At 41.9% G+C, this 21,800-nt stretch overlaps 1 pseudogene; it reads left to right on the plus strand.

Moving 5' to 3' along the window:
* Positions 1-21,295, plus strand: part of LOC124099010 (keratin, type II cytoskeletal 8-like) — a 35,726-nt pseudogene extending 14,431 nt beyond the window's left edge.
* Positions 21,296-21,800: the final 505 nt, after the last annotated feature.

The raw sequence follows: 21,800 nt of genomic DNA on the forward strand, positions 1-21,800 counted from the left end.
TTTCCGTCTCCGTCTGTCCTTCCATACTATCATAGCACCTTCCTTTCTTTCTGTCCTTTTTTGTTTTTTGTTTTCATTAAACAAGTATTCAAAGAGCCTCTCCTATGTCCTATAGTGCCATGTCCTATGTTAGGTGCTGGGAATTAGCAGAGGGAAAAGATACACATGGTCTCAGTCTTCTTAGGCATATACAGTCCAGTGGAATTATAGTCCAATACAAGTGACAGTATAAAAGTGAGACAATACCGTATTTTGCCACAAAATCATTTCAGGTTTATGCTTTTTTTTTTTTCAGAAAAAGTTAGGTGCAATCATTATGTGAAACTTTTTTTTTTTTAATTGTGCCTATTTTATTAAAAGTCATTTAGGGCTGGGGCTGGGGCTTAGTGGTAGAGTGCTTGCCTAGCATGTGTGAGGCACTGCGTTCAATTCTCAGCACCACATATAAATAAATAAAGTTCCATCAACAACTAAAAAAATATTTCTAAAAATTACTCTTTTAAAAAAATCATTTATCACTAAACTGTCTTTGGTGCAAGATTAGGATGTACAGATTTCTTTGAACATATGTTAAAATCCAATAGTTCAAATCCACGCACATCATTTATTTGTGACAGTGTAGGGAACATTTTTCTGGTCTGAAAAATAAAGTTAACACATTAGTTGTTACTGATTTATGCATTATAGTTGAAATATGACACTGGAGAAAATTTACTATTGCCAAGTATGGATTTAACAAAATTTTAATCTTCTGTGTCTAAAGATTCTGCACTTCTATCATTGGTTCTGTGGTCTGACTTGAGGTCCTCAGGGCTACTCACGTAAGTTTCACTGACTGGTTAGTTTGTAGCGCTCTAAACAACCAAGCTAACCAGCCTTTGGCAATGTACCCACAATGTGCATGCACTGAGAATTCTAGGCTGGGAGCTTGCCCTAGACAACAAATGGACATCCCTATGCCACGAGTGAATACGCTGAGCTGTTTACCTTTTAAGCAGCGTGGCAAAGAGCATTGTACCATACAACAATTACGCGACGAAAGGGTACAAGTCGATTTTTGGACTGACAATAAATAAATAAATAAAACCGGAGTTCGCCAATTATGTGACAACGACGATTATGCAGTGAAATACTAGTATGATGGTAGGAAAATGAGAACATTAACTGGGGCTCTACCCTAGTCTGCAGGTGTCAGCTAAGCTCACTCAGCTGGTGAGAATCAAGCCCCTATTACCTGTCCCTTGAGCCTGCGGGTCTTGCTTGCTATGTGGTAAGGAAGTGGGGGTGTGGACACCTGCTGGGTGAGTTGGGGAGGGGCACTTAAAGAGACAACAATTTCCTAGACCCATGACTGACTTTAGGAAAATCCCCAGCTGACCAGCGGTGGAGTTTGAACACTCCAGCCTAGGCCATTTCTAACTGGCATTGGCCAAGGAGCTTCCTGCCTCGACATAGTCCTCAAGGACAGGAGCCACATCTGCACCAATTACAGAATCTCAGGAGAGTGTGTCCTTTCATCTAATATTTATAAAGTGCTCCAGGGCTGCAGGGCATGACAAAGGAATTGTGTGGAAATGGGACAGGACCAGGCGTGCTGTACTCCCTCAGTATATGTAAGCTGAAAATAAACTCTACCAGCACCATCTCTGCTCTTAAAAACGTAGAATTTTTATAGAGAAGATAGACCTGACATTAGTTAACAACAACAACAATTATTTACTCACCCACATATGCTCCATTCATTCTTTCATTCATCCATCTATCTAAAAAGATGCTGTCTTTTGAGCATGGACTTTGGGCTAAGACACTAGGGTAGGTTTTAGAAATTGAAGAAAAGAAAAATCAAAGTATTGTGTGCCCCTTTGAGTCTGAGGGTGAGGAGACAGCACATATGTGGCTTTTCTAACATGTGCCGAGTGCACTGTGGGAGTCATCAGGAGCAAAGGACATGGACACCTAATGTCAGTAGGGCAGCGGCAGGCAGAAAAGATTTCCTGGAGGAGAGGCAATTTAGATAAGGTAATGGGTTGTTTAGTGAGGGGTCCTGTTTCCTTACAGGGGAAGAGTATTTCCATCCCAGAAGTGTCTGAGCAGGAGAGTGTCCTTTTCAGACTCCATGTGAAATCAGTCATGGGAAACAGGGTAAGGGATGGCTTTGAGACCTTTCCACACAGGGGGCTGACACTGGACTAAACTTGGTTCTAAACAGGCACAGAAGATGGCCTGTGGGAGCCCCAAGAAGGAATGCATGGCTCTGACTTAGAGGGCCAGAGTCAGCCTTCACTGGGAGTTGCTGGGAAGTTTGCCTGAGGAAGGATACACTTCAGGCAGAGGAGAACCCCTGCATGGCCAAGGACATAGATGCATATGGCATGCTCAACTTTGACTTCCAACCCCTGTTGATCAGTAGACAGCTAAGCCCTCTCTGTGGCCTGACCATATCCACAGGGACAGGCTGATGGGAGACGCATGTATACCATGGGACCCAGGAACCCTGGCTCTGCTGATCGGCCACAGGAGAACACCTGGCCCACGCTGGCCTGCCAGCTTCTCTCTCTTGAGAATGGAACTGAGAAACTCAATGGCTGGAAGTGGGCCATGAGCCCCCATTAGGGCAGAACACCAGAGAGAATCTTCTGGATCTCCTGCTATGGGCCTGTGGCTGTCATGATTCTCTTTCTGAGCCCTGGTTATTCAACTTCCCTTAGAAGTTTTTGAGATTGTCCTTCCAAAAATTCCTTTTATTTTTCCATTAAGTAGGCTTTTGTGGTTTGTAACTAAAATCATATTAACCAATAATGTGTTTTTCAAGGCCAATTTCCCATCCACCTGCTCTGTCATGGGCTGCGTATGCTGGCTTTAGTATCCCATGGGACCTCATTATGCCCAAGGTATAATATGATCATGCTCAGGCTGGAGGAGAGGATAGGGGGGCATAGACAGGAAAGAGAAGCCAGGGTGGGTCTGACCTCACCCCAGTGCCCACACTTCAGACTCTGCCAGGTCCCAAATTTGAGTGTCCTGTCAACTCAGGCCTAAGGAGGCCCAATGACAATGACCCTATTGCATGTTCGTCATCTTTTCCTTACATTTTCAGAACATTTTAGTAATTCTCATTGGTCAGGAGGCGGTGTTAGGCTTTCCCATGGGACTCAGCAGGAAGCTGGAACAATACGCACTGTGGGTGCATGATAAATTTAATTAATTTGTGCAAGAATATTTCAATTGCTTTCTCCCTCATATGAATGAAATCCACATGATTTCCAGTCTGTTTCTATGGTTTCCTTCCTCTGTTCAGATGCATTAATCAGCCTGTCAGTTTATTATGGATTTTGGTACCTTTTTTTCCCCCATTCAAATTCAAGTCCATATTAATTTAGTTTTCATCTCAACAGTGTTTAAAAATAGAGCAAAATTATTTTGACTTGCACACAATCAGGCCTCTAAATGTTTTAGGAGTTTGTCACAGCAGTCTAGATTTCCATTGCTTTTCTCTTGCCATAGATGAGATATGGCTGTGATCTCCTGTTTTGTCTTGTAGCAAGTTGAATCAGCCTTAATCTTTTCTGTAATATTCATTTTTGCTTAAAGCCTTTTTTTTTTTTTTTTTTTTTTTTTTTGTGGCTTGTCAAACTCTAAAATGCAGCTGGCCTGTACACAGGGTTGGTCTCAGCAAATATGTGCTCATGGAGGGAAATTAGTTATTCCTTTTATATTGGTTGTTGAAAAGCATAACACCCCAGAGCCCCTCATCCTTAGGTGTTGGGGGTCATAATTCAATACTGCTCCAAAGAGCTGAAGCCTTCAGTCTGAGTGCTGTCCTTGGGCTTGTTAGCCCTACTCCAGCATGACAAAGGTGGACACAGTGTTCTCACCTGCAGGGTTGCTGGCACAAGCCCTTGTTTGCCGATAGCTCATAGAGGTATAGAGGTTATAGACATGCACTTGGAGTCAGATATGAACTGGATTGCTGTTCTCTCCTACTGACTTCTGAGATCTTGGACTGCTTCTTAACCCCACTAAGACTTCAATTCCTCACCTGCAAGGGTGAGGGTAATAAAGATCTACTTCTTAAGGTTGCTTAAGGGGACACATGGAAAGCACTTGGCATAGAATAAGACTCCTCTAATAGGAACTACTGCATTTGGGGTACTTCTTGCTACAGTTTGGATATTGAGTGGCCCCCACAGATCTATGTGTCAAAGTCTTGGTCCCCAGGGTGATGCTATTGGAAGGTTGTGAAATCTTCAGGAGATGGGGCCTGGTGGGAGGTCCTTAGGTCATTAGGGTTATATCCTCAAAGGGGATTCTGGACCCTGCTCCTTTCCCTTCCTTTTTTGCTTCCTGGCCACAAGGTGAACAGTTTGCTCCATCATGTGCTCCCTGTCATTGCCAGCTGACACCCCACCAGAGGCCTAAAAGCTATGGGTCTACCCAGACATGGACTGAAACCCCTAAAACCATGAACCAAATAAACCTTTTTGCTTTATAAGTTAATTATTTCAGGCATTTTGTAATAGTGATGGAAAGCTGACTAACATACCTTCTGTCCTGTTATATAAGAAAACTCTTATTGCTAGGGTTTTCTTTGCTTGCATGGACTAACTTGTTGATTCCTTTTGCTTTAAAAAAGGACCATCTACTGGTACTCTTGGTACTGGGTACTTAGTCAGACACTTCTTACATATACTGTTTGTTTTCATTCTTGTAGTTTCCCTGTGAGGAAATTTCTCTCTCTTTTTTCCCCACATTTTTTATTGGTGCATTATAGTTGTACATATTGATGGGATTTGTTATTACATAGTCGTACATGCACACAATATAACATAATTTGCACAATATCACTCCCCTGCACTTACCCCTCCCTCTTTGCCTTCCATCCCCTGGTCCTTTTCTTCTATGAACTTCCTTTGATTTTTAGGGGATCCACCCCCATCTGTTTTCCTTTTTCCTTTCTAGCTTTCACGTATGAGAGAAAACATAGGACCTTTAACCTTCTGAGTTTGACTTATTTCATTTAAAATGATGCTCTCTAGTTCAATCCATTTTCCTGCAAATGCCATAATTCAATTTTGTTTGTGGTTAAGTTAAACTCCATCATATATATATATATATATCCATCATATATATATATATATATTCCATCATATACATATATATATATATATATCACATTTTCTTTATTTACTCATTAATTGATGGACACCTAGGCTGGTTCCATAGTTTGGCTGTTGTAAGTTGTGCTGCTATAAACATGGGTATGCATGCATCACTGTAGTAAGATGATTGATTTCCATAGTGGTTGTACTAATTTACAGTTCCACTAACAGTGTAAAACTGTTCCTTTTCTCCACATCCTCTCCAGTATTTATTATTATTTGTATTCTTGATGACTGCCATTCTGACTGGTGTGAGATGAAATCTCAGTGTAGTTTTGATTTGCACTGAAGGAAGTTCTCTTACCCCCGTTTGGCCAAGGAGGGCCTTGAGACTCAGAGGTTGAAGCATTTGCTGAGATCACACAGCTGATGAGGGACAGGATCAGGAATCAGTTTTGATTCTTGCTTAGTTATTCAGCCCTTTTATTTTTATTTAACTTTCGAAGATCTTAAACCACATCAATCTCAATTATACAGTCACCATTTTGAGGGCAGGAACGAGGTACTATTTCCTTGACTTCCCAAAGTGCCAGGAATAACTGATAAATAATTATTGATCGATCTGCATAAAAGGCTTTGCAGACAGACAGCTGACCAGTCTTATGAAAAGCTTTTCTCTTTGAGAAACTTCAGATCCATGAGTTGGCTCCAGGACGCAGGGATGAAAGCAAGTATTATGTTTTGAGGATAGGATTGGGCATCAAGTCGGTAACCCTGGAAACCTGCTTTGCCAGTAAAGTGAGCTTGAGTCAAGTTCATGGTTAAGGTTCTTAATACTTTTTGACCTTCCGAGCCCTGTATACAGAGACGGGCAGTCAGCATGGATTACGGGAGCCCCAGTCAACCCCTACCTCTTAATATTTGGTCTCTGCACAGAAGTGGGCTGCCAGGTACAGAAGATTAATGGGTCTGGATTATCTGCCTGGGCAGATTAGCTGGCCCAGGATGGAGCAGCTGAGTGTCCTTCAGCTAAGTGGAGCTCATTGTAGGTCAGGGCAGTGGAAAATTCTGTGCAAGGTGGAGGTCTTGAGAATTCTGCTCTCTGTAGCACTGTGTGAGTGAGGGCTTTGCCACCACAGAGCACTATGGCCTGGGGGCTTACACAACACGTCTGGAGGCTGAAGTCCAAGATTAAGGAGATGGCCATCTTCTCCCCACGTCTTCATGTGGTTATTTCTCTGGGTGTGTCTCTATATTAATATCCTCTTCTTACAAGGAAACCAGTCATATTGAATTTGGGCCCACCCTGATGGCCTCATTTTAACTCCATTACTTCTTTAAAGGCTCTATCTCCCAAAACAGTCACATTCTGAGGTACTGGAGTTAGGGCTTCAGCATATGAATTTGGGAGGGTGCCACAATTCAGCCCATCACACTGGGATTCATTGCTATAGCAAAGAAGGCTCATCACTACCAGCAGTCACTGTGATGTTTGGTATTGTCAAAGGAGCTTGTCTCTGGTCATGGCTGGGCGGACTGTAAGGAAGGGGTTTATCTCTAAACTTGGGCTTGGGGGCCAGCAGGACACACATAAGGTTCTGAAAGAGACTAGTTTGATGGGAGCAGGGGAGCTAAACACTGGACAGATTGATAAATAGTAGGAAATAGCTATAGTAATGGCTGCAGTAATTTTTATTTTCTTTTTCTTTCTTTTTTTTTTTTTTTGTTGTTGTACCAGAGATTGAACTCAAGGGTGCTTAACCACTGATTGGATTAGCATTTTATCTAGAGACAGGGTCTCACTGAATTACTTGGGGCCTCCCTAAGTTTCTGAGGCTGGCTTTGAACTTGAGATCCTCCTGCCTCAGCACCCCCCACCCCCCGCTGGGATTACAGGTGTGCACCATTGTACCTGGCTGTAGTAATTATTTTTAACTTAAATTCATATACCTAACAAATAGTATACACACATACAAACACATACATAGTATATATGTGGGTGCACAGTACATATGTAGTATTACATATGGTGTCTATAGTAGTAGAGTCCCTAGATCTCTGGGGCTATCCCCCTTTCTGATCATAGCTCCTTATTATGCCCCAGACATGATTTTGCATCACTTCTAATTCACAGCACTGCAGTCTCCTCAGAGGTTTTCCTCCACCAAGTTCACCTCATTTTGCAGTAATGACAGCCCCCAGGAAAAGCACAGATTGGATTAGCACACAGCACTGTTATCTCAGCACCCTAGGGATTCACAGCTGGGATTCACAGCTGTGCAAAGCTGGTTCAGCCCCACTCACTTTCTTGAAATCAGCAATGACCTAAACAACAAACCCCAATGCCCAGGAGATTGAGCTGGAGCCAGTGCTCTGAAAGCTGAGAGGCACAAGACAGAATGAAAATTTTATGGTTCCCAACAGTTGAAGCTGCAAGGCAGAATTTATTGATTTGTCCATGTAGCCTCCTAGAGCTCAAATTTCTCACAAAAATTGGCAAATTGTTTAAATGCAAATGCTCTAGCTATTTCAGGCTCCCTGGAGAGTTTAACTTTATCATGAGACTTTAGTTTGTAGATCTATTCCTCATCTAACATTTTCAAGACAAACATCCACTCAATGCAATGCATTTTTGGAGCTTCTGAGAGGAGTATGGAGCAACATGGAATTCCTTAAGGAATTTAGAGTAGCAATGAAGAAGTTCCCAGCAGCCCATGATAGCACTCAGAGGAAGCCGGAAGGAAGTGCGATGTAGGCCGAGGGGAGAGATTAATTCTGATATATGCATGGGGGAGTAATCAATGAAGCATCATTTCCTTCTGGAGAGAATGTGGAAACTGGGTAATAGACTTTATTTCTTCCTTTGCCTTTTGGAAAGAGACTGTGGGGCTGGGGGGAGGGAACACATGGAAGGGAAACACTTTGACTTTGTACTTGAGGGCAATGGTTATTTGGGTGAGAAGAAAGAGATCTTGTGAGACAAAGCTACTTGCAGATGTTGAATGAGCTGGCGAGGAGGGAAGGCAGGGATACCATGGGGTGGATGGCGTCAGGAGAGAATTAGGACCCACCCTCCAGTTAACAGAGAACGGAGGCCAGCTGAAGTGGCATAAAACCAAAGGGCAAAAATACTGTCTGGGACACAGTGGTAAAAATAATACACTGTTTGGCTCAGTGGTAGAGCGCTTGCCTAGCATTTGTGAGGTTTTGGGTTCAATTCTCAGCACCATATGAAAATAAATAATTAAAGGTTTTTAAAAAAAACAACCCCAAAAACACAGTGGCCAAAAGAGTAAATTGGTAAAAATGAATACAGCTCTTTTTTCAAATATTGAGAATTTTATTTTTTCAAATGGTCATTTTAGCAATTTTTTTTTGTGTTCTCTTAAACATTTTTTCTTATTTTCTGGACTATGAAAGATTGTTAACAGTTTTAGATTTTTGGTTTTTTTTTTGTTTCCAATTTGCTTTCTGCTGATTGTGACTTTTACTAATTGGTCGATGTTTTCATGAATTCTTTAAAATTTTGCCCTATATTAAAAGAAAATTGGCCCAAAAGAAGTAGTTTGTAATCACCTGCTCAGATTTTTGTTCCATCTGGAAAACTCTTTGATTGCCTGTAAAAGCAGTTTTGTCCACTTTTTTTGTTTTTTTGTTCCGGGGATTGAACTCAGGGGCACTGGACAACTGAGCTACCTCCCCAGCCCTATTTTGTATTTTATTTAGAGACAGGGTCTCACTGAGTTGCTTAGTACCTTGCTGTTGCTGAGACTGGCTTTGAACTCAAGGTCTTCCTGCCTCGGCCTCCTGAGCTGCTGGGATTACAGGTGTGCCCCACCACGCCCCAAAGTTTTGTCCAGTTTTTAAGTTGCTATTATTTTAAATTGTTAATTCACTTTCAGTTAATAGGAAAACAACTGTCCTAGTTTGCCTAGGACTGGAGGGTTTTCTGGGACATGGAACTTTTGGTGCCCAAACTGGAGGGTCATGGGCAAACAGAGATGGTAGCCACCCTAGGTGGCAATGCTTGATGTGGCAGAGATGGCTAGTGCCCCCCCCACATTGTGTTGCAGTCTTGCCCAGCCAGGAGCACATTTCCCAGCCTCCCTTGCAGCTAAGTGTGGCCATGTTATGGTTCTCATCAATTGTTGGAATGTGAGAAGTGCAGAAGGAAATGTGCCTTCTCTACCTTCTGAATGACCTGGATGTCAACACCCAAGGCCACCTTGGGAATACCAGGTATTGAAGACGTCAGGAATTCTGGTGAGCCGGGCTCATGAATGACTGCATGTGGCTAAGGATTCCACCATCCACCCTGTTACCCCCACTGAGGGGCTTCATGCAAGCAAGAAACAAGCTTCTCTTGGGTTAAACCAGTGAGATGTGTTAGTTAGCTTTCCGTTGCTGTGACCCAAACACCCGACCAGAACAACTTAGAGGAGGAAAAGTTTATTTTGGAGGTTCAGTCTGTGGTTGACTGACTCCATAGCTCTGGGTGTGGAAGGAACCACGGAGGAAAGCTGCTCAGTTCACGACAGCCAGGAAGCAGAGAGAGCTTGAGTGCAAGGAGCCAGGGACGGGATAATCCTCAAGAGCAGACCCCTAGCGACCTACTTCCTCTAGCCATGCCCTAGCTGCCTATAGCTACCACCCATCAATCCATTCAAATTGTTAATTCATCGAATAGATGAATCCATTGATTGGGTTACAGCTTTCCTGATTCAATCATTTCACCTCTGAATATTCCTGAATTGTCTCACCATGAGCTTTACCTCATATCCAAATGATAACATATGTCAAGGTCTGTCTGTTCCACGACTTGGTGTTATCATAATTAACATATCCATACAAATTTTAAGAGAAGTTTTACTGTTTTGATGGTATAATCTTTTTTTTTTGTACTGGGGATTGAACCCAGTGGCACCTTTATCACTGAAGTATACCCCCAGTTATATATATATATATATATATATATATATATATATATATATATATATATATATAAATTTTGGGTCAGGATCAGTGAGTTACTGAGGGTTTTGCTAAATTGCTCAGACTGGCCTCAAATTTGGGATCTTCTGCCATAGCCTCTTGAGTCTGTGGGATTATAGGTGTGTGCCAATATGTATGCCTGGCTGGTTTAATTCTTACTATGATAAAAAGTCTAGGTAGGGAGTTCTAACATAAACATGTTTTTTAAAAAAAAATTTTAGTTGTAATTGGACACAATACCTTTATTTTATCTATTTTTATGTGGTGCTGAGGATCGAATGCAGTGCCTAGCACGTGCTAGGCAAGCTCTCTACCACTGAGCCACAACCCCAGCCCCATAAACATTGTTTTTACCAGTGATCTCTATAACAGTCATTTGATATTTTCATTGTCAGTTTGAAGCTACAGTGAAAAGACTGAGATTCCCCCAAATTGATTCAGGCTTAGTTTGGACTGTGGCAGAGAATTTTAAGAACTAGAGTAGTGGACATATCTGTAAGGCAAAGGCCCCCAGACAGATTTCCTGTTTGAGAGTAGATGGAGTGAAGGAAGAATAGGAATGTGATCACTAAAGATAGTTTGTCTTCCATTTAACTGCCAACATCATGCATTTATTTTACCTTTCCCCAAGCTCATGAAAAGTCATGAAAAGCTCATGAAAAGTCATGAAAAGCTCATGAAAAGTCATGAAAAGCCTCTTAACACCCAATCTAGAATTTCTCTAGAAAGTTAAGCTGAGCTGGCAGTTCTATGCATCCACAGTCAAGCAGAATTTCACTTAGTTTTTTTTAAGTTTCACTTAAAAGAATTTCACTTAGTTTTTTTCTGGGAAAAATAATGCTTACCTTTATGAATTAAATGAGAATGTATTTTAAAAATGCCTAGTGATAGCTGACATTTAGTAGATGCCCCGTAAATCATTTTCTTCTTTCATTGCAAAAACAATAGCATTGATTTTTTTTTTCCTTCCTTTTGCCCACACAATTCAAAAGTTGTAGGGAAGTCTTGTTGTTTGGGTCTGCTGAGAAGCGCACACTAAAATGCAGTTCGATATGCAGGGGATTTCAGGAGGAGGCAGGGAGGGCCCCCTGCTGGGATGCTGGTCTGACATCTGGGAGAGGAGAGAGGGGAAGAGGGCAGGATGGGTAGGTAGAGTTTAAGAGTTTGATGAGGCTGTGCAGAAGTCTTGACCAGGCAGTGGGGAGCCCCAGAGCAAAGACTGCCTATTAGAGGAAGCTGCCCTGGGCAGGAAGGCCCTAGTTCTCAAAATTCTACTGTCTCTAGTCATCCCCTGGGAGCAGCCGGCAGAGAGGTGGCCTTGCAAGCTGCTTTGCATCAGAGGGGGCAGCCACTGATGGTCAGCTACATTGCCTGCAGCAGGTTCCTTGTGGAAGGAGGAAATGAACCACACATTTGTACAGTTGTCAGGGATAGAGGGGGAGGTGTTCCCCCAAATGCACAGAAAAACCAACCGCAACAGTCTCTACTATGATTGTCTGTGGAGGGTTTCTTATTGATTTCAGGTTAGAGCTAAAAACCCAACCTTCAATACCAGGACAAATAAAAACGGGTACAAAGTCCTGCCAGGACAGATGGGAGTTTGCAACATAGCCAGTAGGTGGAAAAAGCATCCCACATAATAAAATTCAAAACAGCACAGCAGTGTGGTCTGAAAATTCAGGGCTGCTTGGGTTAATTCCAAGGCCTACAGATGAAACTGCAAAGTGTGTCACGCGGCCGAAGGTTCTATTGCTGGGTGAATTAAGTCTGATAATTAATTCTCCGCTTTTGAGACATGGAATGAAAAGTTCACTGAGGCCTGGAGCACGTTTGGAGAATGACAGCACTTGAGGATTAGCAGACTGAGGCTTAAGGAGACTGGGGGGAGAAACCTATTTTTGTTTTCCAAGCCCCGAGAAAGAGACAAAGGTTTAAAGGAGAGTTAATGGGGGATTTAGAAACCTGGGCTTTGTGAGCATTTTCACTGGCTCAAGTTACTGGGCTGATCTGGATGCCAGAGTCTTTAGAATAAAAAAGGGAATCACCCTGCACTGAGAGTTCTAATCTTCACACAGAAGATTGACAAATTCTAATTTTAAATTGATGGTGAAAACCTGGTGTGGTCCAAGTTTTGTGAGACAGGCAGTTTACATAGTTCCTGCAGGGGAGGAGAGGCCTTTTTAGAAAAAGGATAAATAATATAAAAACAAATTAGGTAGGAGAATGAATATTTAGAATGAGAAAAAAAATCATAGCAAATTACAGATTGGAACTATCTGACAAGTAGTATGAATGAATCTGGTATTTTAGTAAACAAAATGATATTTGAGTGAACTGAGATACTTTTATAGTATCTTTTTCTTACTGTTTTTTTTTAGCTGCATACTTTTGGACCTCCTTTTTTTTTCAAAGAAATTGTTTTGCATCTTTACTATTTATTTATGTATTGGTACTGGGGATTGAATCCAGGGCCTTGTAAATGCTAAGCACATGCTCTACCACTGAGTTATGTATGCCCTCGGTCTCCGGTCACCTCTCCTTATAACAATGATTTTGCAATATCATTTTCTGTAGAGAGACTGGGAAGATAGCATAGTTAAAAAATATTTTTTAAAATTGAAGTGAGGGTGCATCCAGTATATGATGTCACATCCTGAAGTACAAAACAATATAAAGGGTGAGATGTTCTTATTATATTATGCCCTGTAGGTTTGCGTGTTACATGCAAATATCCTCATAAATTCCATTTTATGTAATTCCCATAGGGAAAAAAGAGAATGAAGTACAGTATGTTTGTAATTGTATGTATTATATTACTGTGTGTGTGTGTGTGTGTGTGTGTATACTGAGTTCTATGGAAAGAAAACTGTTTTTGACTATGCATCTATCAGCACTGCTAAAAATAAAATCAGATAAGTTAGGAAAAAATTAACTTCATTGCTACACAAAAAGGACTAATCTTCAAACTAGATGGGAAGAAGCTTGACTACAACAGTTACAGTACAGATTATAAAGCATGAAAGAATAAGTATTCTGACTTCTTTTCAATCAGTTGTTACACAGTAACAATTTTTTTTTCAGGATGAACAGAGCTGTTTAAATCATAATTCATCCCCATTGAACTGGCTTAATTTTAAGGAATTATGCTGACAGGGAAGTAAGTTCATGTTTCCTGTGTGTGATCAGAGACAGCATCTCAGGGGACTCAGAATGACTGGTAATTATGGGTTGCTGGACTTGGGCATAGCTAAATGGTGGCCTCCAGTTTTATTTTTCTTTAACAAAATTGAGATCTCTGCTCACATTTTTACATGTGGGGGACTGGAAAAATTTTCCCCAGATAAGCCTCTGGCTTGAAACACTGTGAATCTTGTTTCTGTTCCACCCAAGTGTTTGCAATGGCAGGTACTGAAGAACACGTTCAGACGCCAGCAGGACCCAAGCCCTGAGTCTTCACGCATCTTCGTGCTGTGATCCGAGCAATTTGGGGCCAGGGAAGGGGACCTTCCTGGAAGCCATCCTTAGTGCTGAGACACCAGCCATGACTTAACTTGTATGTGGAGGTGACTGTAAGAAAATGCTGATAGCAGGCCTGCCCTGGCCCCTGGGGACTCAACCCCCAGTTCTTTGTTATGCATGTCAATGTGGCCAGCTCACAAGGCCATGACGCGGGCTTGCGGTTCCCTGTTTATCTGCCTCGCACATATGTGTCTCGGGAACATCTTGACCTGTTCGAGCCTCCTGATAGGGGACGGTGACGTGACGGTAACCCAAGGACGCAGTTATTACTCTTCCCTCCTCACTTTTGAGTAATTTTCCGCAGCTGTTAAAAAGATATATAAAGGGAACAAATCTGGCAATAAAGCGCGCACACGCTCCCTCCTGGATGAAGAACCTTGGTGTCCTGTGTATTTTTAACCCCGCTGTCCCTCGCCGGACTCGGCTCCGTTAGCCGGCAAGAAAACATGGAAGGTTCTGTCTATCCCCCAGACCCAAAGTTAATACCTCCCCAGCTCAATTCCCCCTTAGTGGGATCCAGGAACATCCCACACCCCCTCTACACTCCAATCAGGAAACAAATGAAGGGGAAATAGAGGTCAAAAGTGTTAGGAACTCATGGTGAAAAGAGCTCAGTTTTGCAAATTTACCAAAGAATTTGACGACATATCACAGGTTGCCAGGAAAGAGCCCATTCAAGCAAGGGTCCCTTCTCAGCAAATGTACCTCAGGTGGGAGTCCAAGGGGAATTGTTCCATCCTTCCATGTGTGAGATGTCTTTATTTCAAAGTGAGACAAAAATCTGAGATGCTAATGTAAAGGCAATTCCCTCTTCATATAAAATGTTCCTGAAAACTTGCTAAAAGTTTGACTGTGAGAAATGAAATGAAAATGAGGAGATCTATGGGCAGAGGAAATTGCTTGATTTTAGAGGGCTCAAAAATAATAAAATCTCAAATGATATGTCCTCTTTTTAAAGGTACAATCTTCAATTTTCATTTTAATTTTAGGAAAGGTGTTGTATTTATAAGGTTGCAAAATAAAACAAAATGTGCAAAAGATCACACATTGAAATGACCCTGAGTCATACCTTGTCTCCAGGTTTCTATGACCTCAAGGCATCCATTCCTACTGGTTTCTTGTGATCCAGTTCTTCATGCAAATATTTATGTCTACACACAGTGGGGGATACCTCACATCCAAATCACAACAGTGTATTATGATCTTTTTTCTCTTTTAAGAAAAATAAACACCAGCCTACTACTGACATCATTCTGTTCCTTACTCTCCTCATTTAATGATGTCAGAATTTGTTTCTCATTGTAAAAATCTTCGTTATTCTTTTTTAATACAGTTGCCATAAACCATTTTCAGAATTCATTTAACTATTAAGACATTTGGTTCATTTGTCACTTTTTTTCTAGTATAAGAGGCTTCAAGGCAGGCGTTATTTCTCAAATGTGTAATTATGCTTCTAGGATAAATTCTTTGAATTGGAATTGATATGTAAAGGGAACATGGGACTCTGGTGAGATCCTGCAGCCACAGAGTTTGTATTGGTGCATTCTCATCTGCAGTGGGTAATGGTGTTTCTTTCCTTCATGTTTGCTTACAAAGTTTGTCTTAAAACTTTTGATCCTTTCCAGTTTGATAGACTTTTTTCTTAAAGGCATTTAAGTGTGACTTTAACATGCAGTTCTTTCATTACGAATGCATCTCTCTGACCCTGCTTCTCTTGTCACCTTTCTTTCTCTGATTCTCTTCTTCCACTTTTGAGATGATATTGATTATATTGAGCTCATGCCAGCTTTAAGCTCAGCTCATTAGCAACATTAATATCATCTGCAATTGGACATGCTCATATTTCATTTTCTTATCTGTGGGTCCCCTGATTTTCTTTTGCTCTGATGATCTTTGTTATTGACTTGTAGGAGTTCTTTGTATATTAGAACAATTAGTCCTTTGTTTGAGACATGAATTACAAGTGACCCCCCCCCCCCCAAAGGTTTGCTATTTGGATTTGACTTTGCTTGGGATGATTTTTATATTTAAAACCTTAAAATCTTAAGTTTTATAGAATAGAATTTATCTCCATTTATTTTTATTTTTATTTTTGTGCTATACTTGAGCCTCCCCTGCTCTGGGGTTATCAAATAATTCTCCTGTGTTTTTCTTCTTCCCTAATGGTTTTATTTTAGTTTTATATTTTAAATATTTGTATCACTTGGAGCTTATTTTAGCACATGGTATGATGTGTGGTTTCAATTCTATTTTTTTAAGATAACCACTTAGTTAATCTAAAATTATCTTTTTCACATTGATTTGAAATACCATCTATATTAATATAATATCTATCTATGTGTGTGTATCTATATATATATGGATTTTTTTAGGTTTTTGATCTGTCCATTAATTATTTGTGCACAAGTGCTACATTGTTAAATAATATATTATAATTTGAGTATAATTATAATTTGAGTATCAGGGAGGGACAGTTCTCCCTTATCCGTTTCCTGGGTATTTTTGTTAATTTTTCCTATGAACACTTGTCCACTAAAAAAAATAAAATAAAATAATAAATTCTTCTGGTGTTTACTTGGAGTCATCTTAAATTTATGGACTAACTTAGGGAGACCTACTGATAAGGATCTTCCTATATAAGAACGTGCTAGGTTTCTCTGTTTCTCCAATACCTCTCTTCTGTCTTGATTTTTGCTACTCTAAACAATATATGAATTATCTCTCATTTGTGCACATATGTCTAGAGAACTGAGTTTTTGAATTGATATTGCTAGTGACTTAAATAGTAATTTAAGCAAAGGAGAGGAAGGGGATGGTGTCAGGGAATGGCTTAGCCCTGGCGCATTGAGGATACTGGGGAGCCTAGAGGGGAGCCATGCCAAGGCCTGGAGACATTCTGCTGACCACTGAGGGAGCCTGCATGGCCCTGTGCTGAAGGAGGGGCACACAGGGGTTCTTCTCATCAGTATTTGAGGTGGGGTAGACATGATGCTTGCTCTGGTACTGAGATCCAGATCCTATGTGGACATCCCTTTTTCTAATGAATGGTCCAGGGACTTTGTCAGCATCCCTAAGCAGAGGTTGGGATCCTCAGTGACCAGGTTAGGCAGGGGCAATGGTGCTGAAGACAAAGCCCCCAGCATCAATCTTAGTGGACATGGTTTCGGTGGCACTAATACAACGCTTGAATGCTTACTTTCCAGTAGTTATTTTATGAAATAAAAGCAGAATACAAACCCACACAAATTATGGCACAATCACTGAGGGGCCAAGGTAGCATTCTGGCTGAATCGAATGGTGGAGGCTGGGAAGTTCTGATATGAGCTCCAAGTACAACTTGAAGGCCAGCTCAGGCTTCAGAAGGGGACTTAGAGTCTTGGTATAGCGTCAGAAAGCCCAAGTTAGCTGCCTTTGTCGGGTTCTTGAGAATGAAGTAAGCAGAAAAAATCATGAGTTGAGGTTCAGATGCTGTCCTGGCAAACTCCATGGGGTGTTTTCATAGTCTTAGTTGCATATCTATGTCTATCTATCTATCTATCTATCTATCTATCTATCTATCTATCTATCTATCTATAATTTGTGCACAACTGCTACATATATAGCACAAATGCTATAACTAATATATAACTAATATGTATAACTAATATATATGTATGTATGTGTGTGTGTGTTTGTGTGTTGTAGATGGACACAATACCTTTATTTTATTTACCTTTATGTGGTGCTGAGGATCAAACCCAATGCTTCACACATACAAGGCAAGTGCTCTACCACTGAGACACAACCCCAGCCCTGCTCCCAATTTTGGTAGTGTTTAACTTAATGTCGCTTGACATAAATTGACTGCTGGCTGGGGTTGATTTTTTTTTTTTTTCTACCTGGAGATTTACATTGTAATTGCTCTTGTGGAAAAGACTGTTTACAGTGATGCTTTGAACTTATGCTTTTTTTTTTTAACCTCAGTATCTCTGTTACTTAAGTCAGTCAATGTGCTTTAAGTACTCTATGACTTGTCTCTTAGACTTCTTTGTTTTATTTTGCAGTTTTAGCGGTGGGGAGAGGAGTCCTGGGTTATACATGGAAAGAAACAGTAATAGTTAATGTGCTGTCCAACTTACTTATCTTGTATTGCCCAATTTGCCTTTCATCTTCAGGAGTCTATAAGATGCTAAATATTTTATTCATTGTTCATTTAAAAGTAGGTGTGTGTGTAATAACTCACTAAACAGGGAGAGAAAACCTTACTGTCCTTTCCTGTGGCCTGTCAGAGCACAGAAAGAAACAAATCATAGCTTCTTGGACTATTTTCAAGAGTCCTATTTATCCAAATGATGAAAGATGTGGGGTTTTTGTCAGGGGCTGTGTCCTTGCTTTGCAGGCGCTGGCTTCTTTTTTGTGCTTTTGATGGTTTCTTGCACATAGCTTCTGTCAGGCAGATCTGGTTGCTGAGGTCTGATGTAGAGTATGCTGCCTTTCCCAATTTAAAAAAAACAAAAAAAACTAAGAAAACTCTACCACTTGTTATATGTGCATTGGGCTTGTGTATTTACAAAGCACTGTTATAATATCTCCTAGAGACAGTGCAAGTGGAGGAGAGTGCTCAGTGGTCCTGGGGTATTAATGCATATTAATGTGTATGTGTTACATGTGCCTAGATCTCTATAGCATTTGCACAATGATTTGCAATTTACAAAACACTCTTACAAATACATCCACTCCAGGAGAGGAAACTACTTAGTGTCCCTGCTCCCTTGGGTATAAATAAATATTAAATTGGGCTTAATAGCATCAGGATTGCTTCCTCTGTTAAATTAGATCCTTTACTTAATACTTGGACACCAGCAGACTTGTGGCTTCACGGAGGACCACTGATTTGTGCCGGGAAGGATGGCATTATTCTGCTATTACAAATTGTCTTATCAGCTCTTTCTAAGTTTTCCCTTGATATGTTCATCGTTTCTCACAGCTGGGAGCGAAGACTCAAAGTAGTTGCTCTTTTGTAAGTTGTCACGGCTCTGTCTGCATTTCCTGCTCATATTTCTTATCCTTCTTTTTGCATTTTCCAAGCCATAGGTAGACAGTCCTTCACTTGGGACACCAGTGAGTGTGGGTGAGTCAGGATGACTGGGGCCGGCGGGCGCGCGGGGGGGGGGGGGGGGTCCTGTGTCTCCCATAGGCAAACTCATACCCACAGACCCATTTTCCAATTCAATTATATTTGGGGATCTCGGTTTTCCTGTGTGATAAATTTATGTCTTTTCTCAGCACTTCTCTCTTATGTCACCATGGTTGGATAGAGATTGAAGGCAATGTCAGATGCTGGCTGCTCACATTCCTCCAGCGTTTTTGGAGGTGCCTGGTCCTACACTGGGCTGATTCCCTCTCCTTGACACCTGCTCTATATTCAGAGGCTTGTTCAATTTGTATGTCATGGAATCAGTGATTGTAGTAATGAAGCAATGGAGTGAGAGCCATTGCAAATAGCCACCTCTCAGAGTTTTACACTTGTTTTACTCTTGAAAGAATTGACTAATTTTAAAGAGAATCTGACGTCCAATCTCAAGAAACGTTGTAAACTATACTTATGGTTAGTTTTCAAATGTTCCCTATATCTACTTTTAGCTTATGCCTTTCAGTAGTAGAGTTGTTTGAGTTTTAGCTAGGCACCAGGTCTCCAGCTCCAAAACCATGATTCCCAACCTGAATTTGGGCCAATGAGATGTGAGTGGATGTAATATGGGCAACTTGTGGGTTTCTACTTAATGAGTTTTGACCTAGTTTCCCTCTTTCCTTTCCTTTCCCTCCCTCCCCCTCTTCCCCCCCCCTCTCTTTCTTTCTTTCTCTTCACTGGAAATGTAACCCAAGGACCCTTTATCATTGAGCTACATCCCCAGCCCTTTTATTATTATTATTATTATTATTATTATTTTTAATTTTGAGACAGGATCTCACTAAGTTGCTTGGGGCCTTGCCAAGTTCCTGAGGCTGACCTCAAACTTGCCATCCTCCTGCCTCAACCTCTGGAGTCACTGCGATTACAGGCGGCTCCTGCTTCTCTCATTTATCTTCCCACATTGGGGGCTGTGGAGCTGCCCTCATGGCCCCCTCCACTTTCTCCAGGCCACTTACCTGTAGACTGGATGCTTGGCCCAGTAGCTTGGTCTGTTCTTTAATATAGCAGGTAATTAAAAATATTAAACCTTTGTGCAGTTTATTGTTAGAGAATACAATAGATCCCAGTGAAAACTCTATATGTGAAGGTCGGGTAGCTGGTCCCTTCTCTCCTTTCTCAAACCTGTTTTCAAATAGTTGTCAAAGAGAGACCAGTCTTCTGCTTAAAATCTTCTGGGGCTCCCTAGGCTCCTTCCATGCCAAACACAGCCTGGCTAAAGATACAGCATAAGGCCACATTAGAATTTCTTTTGACCAGAACCCACATACTTCCTGACTCAAAAGCATTTAAATATTAGGACTTTGGTCTTGACCTAGAAGCAGCTCTTTGGCTCCTTCTCAGTCATCTTCAGCCTGCCTGCCGTCACTCTGGCCTTCAGCAAGTCCATCAGGGTGACCCAGAAATCCTACAAGGTGTTTATCTGTGGCCCTGGGGGCCTTCTGTTCAGCAACCACTCCTACATAAGTATGCCTGGTGCCCACATAAGCTCCTCCAGCTTCTCCCAGCTGGGCAGCAATAGTAGCTTCTGGTGAAGCTTGGGCACTAGCATGAGTCTGGGTGGTGGCTCTGATGGGGCTGTGATCATGGGGGGTGTCCCAGCATTCACTGTGAACTGGAGCCTGCTGAGCTCCTCAGGCTAGAGGTGAACCCCAACATCCAGGTTGTGCATACTCAGGAGAAGAAGCAGAACAAGATGTTCAACAAGAGGTTTGTCTCCTCCATCACCAAAGTGCAGTTCCTAGAGCCACAGAACAACATACTAGAGACCAAGTGGAGCTTCCTGCAGAGCAGAAGATGTTTGCAGCATCATGAGAGCTACATCAGCAACCTTCCGCCAGGCACAGCCGAGAGATCAAGTATGAGGAGCTGCAGATGCTGGTTGGGAAGCACAGGGACGACCTGCACTGCACAAAGACAGAGATCTCTGAGCTGAACTGCAACATCAGGCACTTTCAAGCTGAGATGGAGGCCCTTAGAGGCCAGAGGGCATCCTTGGAGGCCGTCATTGCTGATATACTGAGCAGTGAGGGGAGCTAACCATTAAGGACATTAACGTCAAGCTGGCTGAGCTGGAGTGAGCCAGCGGGACATGACGCAGCAGCTGTGCAAATGTGGACGTGGAGGTCGCTACCTACTGCAGGCTGCTGGAGGGAGGAGAGCTGGCTGGGATCTGGGATGCAGAACGTGAATATCATATATCACTGGCTACTCAGGAGGGATGAGCATGTCCCATGGGAGCCACTCAAGCCCTGGCCTCAGCTACGGCCTGTGCTCCTTCCAGCCTAGCTTCAGGTCTGCTGGGGGCTCCAGTTCCTTCAGTCACACCAAGGCCATGGTTGTGAAGAAGACTGAGACCCACAGCGAGAAGCTGGTGTCTGAGTCCTCTGATATCCGCCCACGTGAGCAGCCACTATATCCCCCCTCCCAAACTCCCTCCTACTGCCCCAGTTGCCCCAGGCCCATGAGGGAGACATTTGTAGAGGGGTGTATGGGGAACAAGAGACTCACCTAAGGCTCTCCCTTATCCTTCACCCACTCCTGAGGTACTCTCTCTAATGCCTGGGATAATCCCTCTTGCCTAAACCCTCACCCCAAAGGAATTCATTTGATTTTTTTTCTCTCCCTAAATAAAGCCTCAGTTGGTCCCACCAACTGGAAAAAAAAAAGACTTTGGTCTTCTCTCATAATAAGAAATCTAGAGAAAGGTGTTTCCAGGGTTGGTTTAGTTTAGTAGTTCAGTGATGTCAAAATCCTCTCTGACCTTTGCTTTCCATTCTCTTGCATTTTCCCTCATAGTTATAAAGTGGTTGCAACAGCTCCAAGCTCACATTTTCTCACAAATCTAAATGGAGGAAGGGAAAAGGAGCTTCTCCTTTCCTTTTTATCAAGGAGGAAAATCTCCCAGAAATCCCTAGCAGATTTTTTTGCAGGTCCCTTTGACCAGACAGAAATCACATTGTCTATGCCCTGGCTGCAAATTGACTGGGGAAGTGAGGGTATATTGTGGAAGGGAAACT

This window comes from Marmota monax, unplaced genomic scaffold (assembly GCF_021218885.2).
Source record: "Marmota monax isolate L192 unplaced genomic scaffold, Marmota_monax_Labrador192_F-V1.1 WCK01_AAM20220418_F8-fsc00011, whole genome shotgun sequence".
NCBI classification, from domain to species: Eukaryota; Metazoa; Chordata; class Mammalia; order Rodentia; family Sciuridae; genus Marmota; species Marmota monax.